Consider the following 13,318-nt stretch of genomic DNA (forward strand, 5'->3'; position numbering starts at 1 on the left):
TAATTCTGAATCATTCCGTTTCGTCCTATTGCTCCTCATCAGTTGGGTCAGGAAAGGAACTCTAGTCACCCAGTCCCCGAGGTTGGTTCAGAGGACAGGAGCGTGACAGAAGCTAAGCCACTAGATCTCCCAGAGATTGTCGGACACGTGATTGGAAGGGACACAATGGTGGCATACAGGGCAATTCTTCAGAAAGACGAGTGCAGAGCTGCCCCTCTTACTGCAAGAGCGTAAGTGATGTAAGACTAAGAAGCGTTGTGGCTGTTGGGAGAAGGGGTGGAGGGCTGTGGGTATCAGATCCTCCCAGAAGATGCCTTCCATCCCAGCAGCCTCTCCTCATGTAGCAAGTGCATCTCAGCAGCTGTCCTGCCCCGGCTCTTCCCTGTTTCTTTCATCTGTTTCAAGCAGGTCCTTTCATCACATGCTCATCTCTCAGACAAACCCGAGCAACAGCTTTGAACTTCGTATGCTGAAAGCGACACCCAGGACCGTGGTCAATTTAAATCTTTCTGCTCTGCCTTGTTCTTAATTAGAGTAGACCACAGGGATAAGTGGAGAGTAAGGAGGAAGCACGGATTTAAGCCGACAGATGGATTTGTCTCTGTATCTGGTACCAGAAGGCAGTCAGAGGAAAAGTTCAGAATCCGACAAGAACAAGAAGGCACGGTTGATCCTTTGAGGAGACTGGTGCGTTCTCCTGGTTTCTTTGCTTGGGACTGTCAGGCCAAACCTTCCGTCTGCTGTTAGGAACCAGGAGAGCAGTGGGATGCCCAGGCCTGCTTCAGTCCCTTTTCTGTGCTGTGGCTTCTGAAATCCGGAAACTCATCAAAACCTGACCACATGTAACTGTATCTGCCTTCGGGATCCTACAGAGCAGCAATAAAATCACCGTCTCATTGTTTCTACCTGGACTTAGGCTTTCTGCTGCAGTCTCAACTCTCCAGTGAGAATCAACTAGCAATACATGAGCATCATGTGACATGTATACTGTCACCATCGTGCTGGCTAGTGTCATATGTCAACTTGACACAAGCTAGAGTTATCTGAAAGCAAGGAACCTTGACTGAGAAAATGCCTCCATAATATCAGGCTGTAAGGCATTTTCTTAATTAGTGATTGGTGGGGGAGGGCCCAGCCCGTTGTGGATGGTGCCATCCCTGGGTTCTATAAGGAAGCAGGCTGAGCAAACCATGTGAAGTAAGCCAGTAAGCAGCACCCCTCCATGACCTCTGCATCAGCTCCTCCCTCCAGGTTCCCACTCTGTTTGAGTTCCTGTCCTGACTTCCTTCAATGATGGACTATGATGTGGAAACATAAGCCAAATAAACCCTTCCCTCTCCAACTTGATTTTTGGTCATGGTGCTTCACCACAGTAACAGACACCCTGACTAGGGCAACCATCATGTGCTACCCAGTGACATGATTCTAGTAACAAAAGCTAAGCCTGCTGCTTTTGCTGAATGGTCACAGCTGACACTTTACCTTTTAAATATATAGCAAGATTAGGGACTTAACCAATGAGTGTCCTTCCTATTACCTCAGAGAAATCTAAGTATTGTGTCATATAAGAGGGCTCATTCTTAATTTCTCTCTTCAGAACTAGACCAGAATAACAAACAAATGAAGTCACCTGCTGTGGGAGGGTCCTTCTGTAAGCTGTGAATGTATGTTGCTCTCATTGGTTGATAATAAAAGCTGATTTGGCTTATAGCCAGACAAAATAAGGCTGGGCGGAAAAGCCAAATGGAGATACAGAAAGCAAGAGGTAGACTCAGGAGAGACACCGTGAGCCACCCAAGCAGCAAGATGTGAAGGGACCAGCAAGCCACGGGCCATATGGCAATACATAGATTAATAGAAATAGGTTAATTTAAATGTAAGAGCTAGTTAGTAATAAGCCTGAGCCATGAGCCAAACATTTATAATTAATACAAGCCTCTGTGTGACAATTTGGGAAGTGGCTGCTGGGTATTTGGGAGATTTGGGTATTTGCTGGTGGGACAGAAATTTCCCTCTGATTATATATAGCGCTCCAACATGATGCACATACATCCACATAAAGCCTGAAAAAACTTAAAAGAAAAGGTTCTAGATACACAAAAACAGAGCCCACATAACAGATTCCTGCCACAGTACACAGAGGCGTCTCCAAGCCAGATGTAGCTTTTGCTAATACAAACAAAAAGGGTTAAGATACACAGTAAAAAATAGATTTAGACAAAGAGGCCTCTAAATGGGTCATGGTGCATTTAAAAGATGTACATAGGCTTGAGAGAGAAAGGAAAAAGAATATATATAGCCTTAAATTAAAAATGTAGTTTTAAAATAATAAAAGAAAGTCCTTAAAGGGGGAGTATAAAGAAAATGAGCCATGTGAGGATGGAAGATTCACAGCAAGTCTGGATTATGTATGTTGTTGCATTTTGTTTGGATTTCTTTTTTTACTGTTAATAAACTAACTGCTGAGAGACATTTGATTATAAAAGCTGCTAAATTAGATATGTTACTTTAGGAAAGAGGTTCTGCTTTTATTTCCATAGAAAATGAGAAGCTATGGATTCATTCTGTGTTAATTAAAGTCAGGTTTGATTGATGAAGACCCCCTGAAATCCTGACTACAGACATGGGAAAATAAACCTAAAGTAACTACAAGACACGTGACATATATTTTACCTGCTTAGACATAAAACAAAAAATTATCTTTAGCTGGCTTATATACAACACAGTTTATATTTATATTAAGACATACATACATCCATACATACATACATATATATATACATATATATGTTACCTTTAAATGTTTATATATTTTCAGAACAAGGGGACTGATAAAAACAGATGGCTCAGATGATCCAACATTTCAATACACCTCTGTTACAGTTTCCTTTGAGTTCGGCATCTAAAACAACTTCAAGACTGCTGGCTGAAATGGACCAGCCACACTAAATACCCCAGTCAGGGCTTGACCATAATTCTAAATTTTCTCAAGGTCCCCATAAGATTACCAGTGCCCCCAAATCAACAGGAAGTAGTCTAGAGAACTATGCCCACATTCCTCAAAAATATATTATGGATGTTTATCTTTGTTTAGGAGGTTGGTTATAAATTGTTAATGGTTATAGTCAAATACTTTCTAAAGAGATATGATATAGAAATGATGGGGGAAAGGGTAGATATTATGATGAAAAAAGGGTAGATTATTGAATCTACTTTAATCCAAAAACAACTGTTAATCTCAAAATATTTTACATTGTATGGATTTTAGCTTATTGATAGGCATTTGAAGTCAATTTTATTATTCTGTATGTATATTTCTACTCTTGTTTAAGGTATTATGTTTATGCAGTTCATTTAAAAATACAAACTAACAGTCATCTATAATAGTCAAACTTATAGACATATTAGTTAGGTTTTCTAGGCATACAAAGATATATTTTAATTAGATAAGTAATCTTCAAACATTTCTAAGATCTATAAAATATGGCATTTAAAATGTTTTAATAACTTAGACTTTTTTTTTGACAGTGAGACACGTCTGCTCCTGGCAGCACCAAAAACTTCAAAGAGGATAATGGGCATCAAAGAAACTCCTTATGGAGTTTACTTTCAATGTGGCAAGGCTAGCCATTTGAGCAATAAACTGCTCTTGCCTGGACTGCTTGACAGTATGTTGCATTACACTGGATATGCAGGAACCATAGGAAAGTGACTGCTGAACTTTGCCAACACAAGGCAGGATGGTCATTCAGGGTTTCTGCTTCACAGAAGAAACTGCTGGACATTCTGCAGAGCACAGAGGAAAGTGACTGATGAAATTTGCCAATACAAGGCAGGACAGTCCTTCAAATTTCTTGCTTCACTAAAATGTCTGTCAGATACTCTAAGCCTGTAGGCTGAAGATAGATGTCCCAATGTTACAGAAGAATTTTGGGTGACTGTCCAGGCAGCCAGATGTCTCTGCCATTTCTAAAGTTTTTGAAGTTGCTTGCAATGCACTTCCTGTTTACTCAGGTAATAGTATATCCTCTGGACTCTTTGATGGAGTTGAAGACTAGATAGTTATAATTACAGTTTTCCTTAGTTATGATAATAGGCAAAGCAGATATGAAACTTTAGACTCACAAAGATAGGATAGATGATAGAGCATTTTCTTTAACTTTTCCAAATATAAATAGACTGGATATTATAACACACACATAATAACTTGACAACATTTTGTTGTATATAATTTTACTATGTTAAAGTCAAAACCTTCCTTTTTGATTAGACAGAAAAGGGAAATACTGTGGGGTGTCTTTCTGTATGTTGTGAATTGGTTGGTAATAAAGCAGTTTTGGCCAATAGCCCAGCAAAATAAGATTAGGCGGTATGATCAAACTGAGGATGGAGATGAAGAAGGGTGGAGTTGGGGCAGATGCCAGCCAGCCACCAAGGAAGCAAGACATGTAGAGAATGAGGTAACAAGCCACGAACCATATAGATAAGAAATATGGGTTAATTTAAATGTAAGAGCTAGCTAGTAATAAGCCTGAGTCATTGGCCAGGCATTTATAATTAATATAAGCCTCTGAGTGGTAACTTGGGAAGTGACTGCTGGTTATAGTTAGATGTATAGGACAGAAAGTTCCCCTTCCAGTCATAGTCAACCTTATTACTGAAGTCTTTAAAAAAATGTATTTATGAATTTTTTTGAGTGCTTCATCTGCATGTTTGCCTACATGCCAGAAGAGGGCATCAGATCCCAATATAGATGATGCGAAGCCACCCTGTGGTTTCTGGGAATTGAACTTAGGACCTCTTAACCACTGAGTCATCACTCCAGCCCTAAGATAGAAAAGTCTTAAATGGAATGACTACAAGGCAATGGAAGGACAAATTTAGAGCCAAACAAGACTCCAGCATCTCCTTAAGAAAAAATAAAGTGTGACAGTACACTTAAAAGTCCCCTGTCCACTTACTGAATAAGGGCTACTGAGCATGGGAACACAGAGTGGCAATCAACAATTAGTTGCATATTAGACAGTGTTTCAAGAAGTTTGTATATCAAGAAGTGAACAAATGAATGAACTGAGGATTTGAAAAAATCCTAAGTGCAATGTAGCAGGAATCTTAAAAGTCCTTATTAATAAAAACAAACCTGAGACCAGTTATTGGGGTGAATGCTGGAAGATCAGAGAGATAGAACAAGCCACATCTACCTCACCTTGCCAATTCCTCAGCTGATCCTGTTTCCTCAGACTGGAAGCTTCTGAATCCTCATCCAGAATGAATCTCAGCTGAACTGTGCTGCTCCAAAGCCTGAAAGCTTAACCAGCCAAATGCTTCTAGTTTCTGGTCCTCACACCTTATATACCTTTCTGCTTTCTATCACCACTCCCTGGGATTAAAGGTGTGAGTCACCATGCTTGGCTGTATCCTTGAACACATGGATTTCTGCCTCTGGAATGCTAGGATTAAAGGCGTGTGTTACCACTGCCTATCCTAAGTATCTAGTGGCTTTTCTGTTCTCTGACCCCAGATAAGTTTATTAGGGTACACAATATTTTGGGGAACACAATACCACCACAGTGCAAATGCAAAGTTACTGCTAATGTTTATGTGTAAAACTTGCTGAGACTTAGGAGGTTGAGAGTCTTGTTCTGATTTGAAGGGACTGGAGAGCAAGAAAATATTTCCAAGGAAGGACATATTTAAGCCACATCTGGAGGACAGTGTCAGAAAATGCCACTCAGGAAAAAGGCAAGATTCAGTGAGGGACATAGAAGAGAGTCCTCCAGCACTGAGGTGTGGCCAGGGATGGCTTCTCTGAGTAATAAAGAGCAATCTAATGTGACTGGAGAATGTAGCATGCAGCAGGGTGATGTGACTGGGTATCAGCTTGAGGTCAGTTGATGTTGATGCAAAGCTTTGGGTGGCCAAAGCTTTGGAATGTGTAATCAAAAGGGGAGAGAGACAGAGCTCTGAGTAGAGGGGTGAAGCAGATGGGTGAGGTTTTAGGAAGCCGGAGGCACCCACGTGGATAGATGACCCACATGGATGGATGACAGTGGGGGAGGGAACTTATCCAGTATCTTTGTGCTCAAGCCAGAAACCCGGCATCCCCTGAAGTACAGGACTCTGCTCTTACTACCGATAAACAGTCACAGACAGAGCCACCGTTGTGTGCACCGACTGGTAAGCATTACCATTATTAAAAATTAAATTACATAAAATCACAATAGAATAAATTAAATTTAGGACAGTGAGAATGCTCATCGCATTCTGCTTGCCAGCATCTGCAGTTTACTGCCTAGGCTCCAAGGCTGTTTGTCAACAATTCTCTCTGAAGGGGAAATGCTGTTGAAGGACACACTGCTGTGTGTGGCACCCCAGCTCCACCGTGAGTGATGTTCCAGCAGCTGGTAATCAGGCTGGACTTGGTTCCACCTTAGAAATCAGAATTTCAGTTATTCTTCTATTGTCTAAACTTATGAAAATCTGGGAGGAACTGTTAAACACATAGATTGAGCTTAAAGGTGTGATGTAGCCATAGTTACATTATGAACAGCCTCCACCCAGTATGAAGGAAATGTTCTTTTAGTATTCAAAATCAGGAAGCTGGTTTGGCAAGGGAATTGCTCATTCCACTGATACCTGGCAAAGTTCCAATGCACTTTCATTATATGTGGTGAGCTTTTTTCTTTTTCTTTGTCTGCCTGTTTTTTTTCTTCCTTCCTTCTTTCTCTCTCTCTCCTCACTGTTTCCCTCCCTCCCTCCCTCCCTCCCTCCCTCCCTCCCTCCCTCCCTCCCTTCCTTCCTTCCTCTTTCCTTTTTCTCTCTTTCTCTCTTTCTTTCTTGTTCTCAAGAACCATTCCCTGTATCAGGATTGAGCTCAGCTAATGCATTAACACTTTTAACTCTGGTGAAGTGCATGCTAAAAACACTCTAAAGGAAGAAGAGTTTATAAGGCTCACAGTGAGCACAGTGTGTAGGGATCTGGCTTCATGGTCTTTGGCCCTGGGTAAGGTGTGGTAGAGATCTGTTTACCTCATGGCATCCAGGAAGCAGGAAGAGAAAAAATCTGGAACGAGAAGTGGCCCCAAGAGCACTTCTGTGATGTATTCCTACCAACTAGACCCTTACCTTCAAGTCTTCCCACCACTTCCCAGTCACACCATCGATTTAGGAATCCCTCAGTGGATAGTCAGAGCCCTCATGCAAATCACTTCTCCGAGACTGGACCCACCACTTGAGGACCACATCTTCAGTGCTTTATATCCAAATTCTAATCGTGGAAGTGTGACTCACTACTGTGGTGAAATGCTAGTGAGGCAGCTGTTCAGGCTGACTTTGTGGCATTATTGTTGGCAATTAAGTTACTTTTAAGTGGAAAGCAGATTTCATAACAGATGCCAATTTTTGTAAAGCCACAGGTCTAAATTGAAAGCCAAGGAAGCATTCGAGCTTAACGTTTATTTTCAAAAGTTATATTAAATACTTAAGGGGCTGCGGAGATGGCTCAGCAGGTAAAGGGCATCTGCTGTGTAATCCCTAGAACCCACATAAAGGCGGAAGGAAAGAGCTGACTCCATAAAGTTGTCCTCCGGCCTCTACACATGTACCACAGCACATATGCCTCCACTTCCCATCATACACACACATAATAAATAAGGATTTAAGAAACTGAAAAAAAAAACCAGAAAATTATTTTTGCATTAAGCTTTGTGGGACTTTGAATTTTATGAGTGTGTGTTTTGTAGGTGTGTATGTAAGTTCGTTCATTTTTCTCTCGTAGCTAGCTGTTAAACATTCACTAGTACATTGTAGCCATAAGGTTTCTCAGGTCCCGCCTGGCCCCACAGTCCCACATTCCTCTGGTCCTGCCCAGCCCTGTGGTCCCTCAGCCGCTTATAAAATAATCATTCAAAGGCTTAATATTAATTACTAATTGTATGGCCTATGGCAGGCTTCTTGCTAGCTCTTACAACTTAGCCCATTTCTATTAATCTGTAAGTTGCCACGTGGCTGTGGCATTACTGGTCAACTGGCATCTTGCTTCATCTCTCTCCCTCTCTTTTCTTCTCTCCATATATCTGCTTGGATTTCCCACCTGCCTCCAAGCCGCCTTGCCGTAGGCCAGTGCAACTTTATTTATCAACCAGTCAGAGCAACACCTGTTCACAGCATACAGAAAGACACCCCACAGCAGGACACAAGTGGAATATGGATGTAGAAGACACAGAGAACCAAAATGGAAACATTAACGTTTACTGAATCCAGACAATGTCCTGTAGGCCACAAGGCCAGAGTATGGGATGAACAACCTCCCCTGCAGTAAAGGCTTACAGAGCACAGATCTGCATGAGAGGTGTGGGGACCAAAACCATGTGGTAGGTTAGGACACTCACCACTTGACTCTAAAGCTTTAAAAATTACATTGATTGATTGATTGATTGATTGATTGATTGATTGATGGTGCATGCCATCATGCATGTGTGGAGGTGGGAGACAAAGTAACCTGCAGGATTAGGTCCTCTCTTTCTGGCACATGGGACCCGGGGATAGAACTCAGGTCCTGCGGCTTGACGGTGAGCTTCTTTACCCACTGAGCCATCCCGTCAGCCCTCCTGCTTGATTCTTTACAGCTCCACCTTTTTTATTTTCTCATTAATTTTTTGTTACTGCTGTGCGAGGTGTGTGTGTGTGTGTGTGTGTGTGTGTGTGTAGTGTGTACTCTCAAGTGCGTGGTGGTTGGGAGCCAACTTTTGGGAGTTGGTTTTCCCCCACCACGGTCCCGGAGATTGAGCTCAGGTGCCCGGCCTGCACAACAGGAGCTCTACCCACTGAGCCACATTGCTGCCCTTCCTCCTTTATTTGAAAAAACCCTGTCCTCCCATATCCAGTCTATAACGTCCAGATAACATGTCCAGAGGGACTCTCAAGAAAAAGTGCCACCGCACAGGACTGCTTCCGCGGACTTCACAGAGACACCCGGAAGCAGATCACACTTGGCTCAAGCATAGGAGAGAGCGACTCTGCAGCTCTCACAGAAAATCCAACCGCAGTCACCCTGGTAAATTCGAACATTTGCTACGTCTGTATGCAAATTCAACAAAGAGTCCCCATGTCTTAGGGAATGACCTGCATGATTCTCAACAGGGGCAGGTGCTCAAGGAGCTAGGAGTTGATGGCAGCTCTTCGCTTAGAAGCTTAGTGCTCTAAAAAGTCATCCCTGATGACCCAATCAGCTGATCTGTAGCCTGAGCCCTGGATAACTGCCTCACAGGACTGTTCTCCGGAGTGCAAACTTTCCAGGATCCCTAGAAAAGGGCATCTATAGAAGTGACTCAGGAAATAAAGCGAGATCAATAAGATCAGATACGAAATATGCACTGAAATGGCTGGCATGATACACACCTGTAACCCCAGCACTTGAGAGGTTAAGTCAGGGTAACCATACATGTCAGGCCAGTCTGGACTACATAGCAAGACTGTGAGAGAAGATAAGAACAAACAAATGAAGGGAAGGAAGGTCTTGAGAGAAAAAGGGAAAAAGGAAGAAAGGGAGAGAGGAAGAAGGAAGAACGTAGAAGGAAAGAAGGAGAAAGGAATCAGTTATAGCTTCAGGGATCCTGGCATAAATCCTAAAAACTGCCGACAAGATACATCCCTGAGTAATTCCAACACTGAGTGTAGCAATGAAGTTGCTTTCTTGTCACTGGGATCATCACCTTTCCCCTAGAAACATTCCTATCACCAACACAGGTCTCGGAATAGTCTGCAAAACTTCTAAGCGTAGACTCGACCACGGTAAACCCCAGTCACCATGACCCTTTTGGAGGACTGTGGTAGCCAGTTTCCAAGAGAGCGCCCCCTGTCTCCAGCGTCTTGTGTTGCTCCTCCCCTGGTCTCAGGGTTGGCTGTGTGTCCCTGAGAACGGAACTTGCGGAAGGGAAGAAGTGATGAGACATCACTTTGGAGATTGCTTTGTCACAGCCACTGCAGCTTCTTTCAGTCATAAAGTGGAAATCAGTCCGCATAGCTGCCGGCTGATTCACCAGCAATAGACTGCTAATAAAGAGACACCTTATCACCACCTCCAAGTTCAGAGTGCTTAGAAAGAACCTTTGACACTGAAGACGAAGACCTTTCAAAACAAATTTCCAAAAATATCACCAAGAGAGAAACCCTGAGCACCGTGGCTATAAAAGGGATGCTGGCATGTTTGCAACCCTAGTGCCATGAAGGCAGTGATGGTGGCGTTGGGGGAGGGGGTCCCTCAGATTCTCTGGCCAGCCAGTCTAGCCTATTCCATGTGCCAGAGTAAGAGAGCCAAACAAGACAGACTGTTCCTGAGACAGTGGGCTTCTGGCTTCTACAGGCACACACATGCGTGTGTGCTCTCTCTCTCTCTCTCTCTCTCTCTCTCTCTCTCTCTCTCTCTCTCTCTCTCTCACACACACACACACACACACACACACACACACACACACACTCTGGGAATCTAGGTGACTCTGCCTTGGGAAGCTCACTGTTGATGTCTTTTATTTTCTTCCTGAACATGCTCATTTTAAATCAATCTCAGCTCTACTTTTTTAAAAAAGTGAGAAATGACACAATTAGTTTTGAAAAGGGAGAGTTTATTATAGAGATTATTAAATCTAATAGCTAATAGATTAGCCTGTCTGGAGAGAGCCTCAGGATGAGGCCCTGGCCTTGCTGGAGGGTGGGCACCAGTAAGGTTCAAGGGAGTCTTGCCAGGCATCAGAGGAGTCCCTGAGATTTTGTGGAACTTGCTAGATATCTGGTCTTGTGTGTGTGTGTGTGTGTGTGTGTTGAGGGCTGGGGGAGGGGCAATGGTCTATTAAAGCAAGCAGTAGTTTGAAGCTTTGTCAGCTGCATGGGGAATTCAAATTGCTTCCTTCCAAGTACATTTACCAGTCTACTCAGGAATCCCTCTAAGTGTCAATATTTTTAATTGACAAAATGTTTAAAAATTCTCTGAAGAGTATAATTACTTATGGTGGTCAGAGGAAGCAAGGAGCCAATGTGTGTAAAGTCCTTTGAGCAGAGTCTGCTCCATATTAAACACCATAGAAAGGCTGCTGTTGTGGTCTCTTTACAAACAACAGCTGCTAATGTACACCCTACACTCAAAAGTGTGGGTGCAGGTAAAACCTCGCATGTTGAATGATTATGTCAAAGTATGTTGGACATTTAAATACCACTAGACTTCTCAGGGTTGCTGTTTTTATAGAGATCATAACAATTTGCAAACTCATTACATTAGTCAAACAAGACACCCTGGACTGGGTAGTTTAAACAATGGGAATTTAAAGTCTCATAGATCTGGAGGCTGGCACTCCAGGGTTAAAGTCTGGCCTGGCTCAGTTTTTGGTGTCTGCTTTCTGTATCCTCAGTGTGAGCTCACATGGCACAGAGATGGGATGGAGAGAAAGGCAGAGGGGCAGAGGGATGGGCTGAGTGAATTCTGGCTCCTCTTCCTCCTCCTTCTCCTCCTCCTCCTTTTCAGACACACATACTATTGGGGGTCACTCTTGTACCTTATCCAAACCTAATTATATTTGGCAGGCTCCAACTCCAAATACCATCATGTGGAATGTTAAGGTTTAACCATAAACTTCGAGGATACAGACATTCAGTTCATATCTCCCATCAACCACACACCTGAACAGGAATTTCCCTAGTTTCTAAATCTATTTTATCAAATTTTTAACATTTACAATGTTGAACATTGATAACTTTTGAATATTTACAAAAGCTGCCTTACAGTTTCAATTTTTTATCTTATTCTAATTTTATATGTATAAATCCATTTATATTTTTGTAATTTTTTATCTATCAGGCTATTACTGTATATACTCCATCCACCCCTGGAATCTTTTTATTCAAGAAATCAGTTCCTTGTCATATGGTCTCTTGTGTTTTTCTTTTGAGATTTTTAAACTGAAAAGATATTTTTTATTTTCATTTGGTAGGATGTATTAGTCTTTATGATATTATGTTGTGATTTTCTGTAGTATAGGCAGAGATTATTTCTAGCTACATGAGAATTTTCATCTTTCTTATTAATATACCTCCTTTCCCGTCCGTCCCTTGTTCCAGCTGGGACTTAATCCAGGGCCTTGCACATGCTGAGCAAATGTTCTACTCTTAAGCTACAGCCCAGCTCTTGCTTGATTTGGTTTCTTACTATGTAGGTCAGGCTGGTATTGAACTCCTTACGTAGCCTTAGGCTGGCTTCTAACCCATGATCTTCCTGCTTCCTCCATATCCTGGGTGTTGGTTATCGGCATTCACCACAACGCCTGGCTGCCTCTCAGCTCCTCTGACCCTCTCCTCTGCCCAGCAGTTTTCCACGGCTTCTTGTGGCACTGAGCCCACCTCTCCCTGGGTGACTGGGGCAGGGGTTAAGCTTTGTTAAAGCATTGCAAAGCACTGTTGGAGTGCTGTCAATGTTAACAATGTTTTTATCATAAGCACTTCTTACAATAGTCATTTTTCTTTCAAATAAGCTAAGGTATGAGAGCAGGGCCACTTGACTTCCTAAGGAACAGTTTTTAGATTCTTCTGTGGTACCCTGGTTGCCCTGGCAGAAGGACCATCCAGCAGCCAGGAGCCCTCCCTTGATGCCAGTCCTGCTGCTTTGAATGCCCCAAAGACCACTTGAGAAGATAACAGAGCAACCACTGCTGCCGGCTGCTCAAACATAACCCTAACACTTCCCCAGACTGTTTCGGAAGCCTCTCACTCACCAGCGGGGGAGTGCTCCCCACCACCCCGTGACCACAAAGGGATTAGTAGCTGGTTCCTACAATCCTTCACTTGCATGAGCCGCTCCCAGGGATGCAAGTGTGGTTTTTATTTTGGAGGAAGCATCCTTTGGAGGATGGGGCAGACTCCCTTGCTGTCCCTTGTCCTGTCTACATTAGCAGGCTGTTGCCACTCTGCTGGAAGGCACCATCCTGATGTGGTAACCTGAGGCCCCAGCCCGAGGAAGAACTTCTCTCAAGTGGTCTATTCTTACCTGTTTGATCTTTATCATTTCAGAGCAGGGTTAGCTGGTGACAGGAAGACAGAGTGAGGTGACAAGGGGGCTTGAGGAGGACAGCTGCATCTGTGGAGCTGGAGCACCGGTCACAGGAGAGACAGCAAAGGCCACAAGTGGTTGTGGGGCAGAGCTGGTGTGAGCCGTGGGGAGCTGAAGAGAAGCAGAGGAGGACATTGGGAGAGTTCCTGAGAGCTACCAACGGGTCTCAGGCACCGCAGGTTCTCAGCTGTAAAACAGTTTCTGCCAACAGTGCAGAATCCTGAA

Source organism: Peromyscus leucopus, chromosome 5 (assembly GCF_004664715.2).
Source record: "Peromyscus leucopus breed LL Stock chromosome 5, UCI_PerLeu_2.1, whole genome shotgun sequence".
NCBI classification, from domain to species: domain Eukaryota; kingdom Metazoa; phylum Chordata; class Mammalia; order Rodentia; family Cricetidae; genus Peromyscus; species Peromyscus leucopus.